The sequence below is a fragment of the Mandrillus leucophaeus genome, unplaced genomic scaffold (genome assembly GCF_000951045.1).
Source record: "Mandrillus leucophaeus isolate KB7577 unplaced genomic scaffold, Mleu.le_1.0 Scaffold395, whole genome shotgun sequence".
Taxonomy (NCBI): Eukaryota; Metazoa; Chordata; class Mammalia; order Primates; family Cercopithecidae; genus Mandrillus; species Mandrillus leucophaeus.
In genome coordinates, this window is record NW_012104198.1 from 221,580 (window position 1) to 222,846 (window position 1,267).

Sequence of the window (1,267 nt, forward strand, 5' to 3'; positions counted from 1 at the left end):
TTCCATATGAACTTTAAAGCAGTTTTTTTCCAATTCTGTGAAGAAAGTCATTGGTAGCTTGATGGGGATGGCATTGAATCTATAAATTACCTTGGACAGTATGGCCATTTTCATGATATTGATTCTTCCTATCCATGAGCATGGTATGTTCTTCCATTTGTTTGTGTCCTCTTTTATTTCACTGTTGCTCAGCTTTTAATAGCTACAGGGGAAAGAGTTTCTCACGTGGTTGTACCAACTTCTACTTTTACTAGCCATATGAGAAAGTCCTGACTGCTCTACATTTTCTACAATGCAAGGTGTTTCTCTTTGATGTCATTTTAGCCATTCTGGTGTTTGTGTAATGGTTTCACATTGTAGCTTTATTTCACAGTTACCTAATTATTAATGAATCAATGATTAGTATCTTTTCTTATGATGAATTGATAATGTCTTTCCATATCACTAATGATTAATGATTAATATTTCTGTATGTTTACTGTCTATTTCATGATGTCAGAAGTTAATGTTAAATTCAGAATGCCACTGGATTCTCCATCTTCAATATGAACACTGAAATTGACACAAGACCATCATAGCCCCAGTAATTTGGTCACCCTGATATGCTCAGAGACAACTTATTGTCTGATGCTCTGCCCATGTTAGTATTCAAGTTGGTACAATTAAAGTAGTAAGATTGCCCAAATACCAAATCAGAAAGCTGATTAGAGAGCCATACTCTTTTAATATTCACCCTTCTATAGCTGTGGGTCACCCAATGTCCCCGTGCTGCCCCCTATCTGTACCCAAACAGCACTTGTTATCCCCTGTTTTCCCTCAAACTTATCCCCACCACGCACATGGAAGTTTCATGGCCTACATATCCTATTGTGTCTGCTCTATCATTGGTTGTCTGAAGACAAGTCCCCCTTCCTGGACCCCCACCTGGCCCCTTTTTCCCAAGGCTGAGAGTACCCACTTCCGTTCCCTAAACTACTCCGCCGCTCTCTGCCATCACTCTTTAAGTACCTTAAAGGCTCTCACGCCATCTGCACAAGACAGCCCATGGGTGAACTTGGTCCATGGTCCTTTGAGTCCAGTACTCTTACATAAAACTGGTAAGCTGTTGTTTCTAGATATTTTATTGGCATAATTCTTTTATCCACCTGAATAATTTCTTTGAAAAAGGGTAGCAATCATTTTACTCTGCATAATCCCCAGTCCATGAAGACTAGGATGGCAGAGGAGATGTAATTGAGCAGGGGGCTGTGAGCCTGGGCTCTGGCCC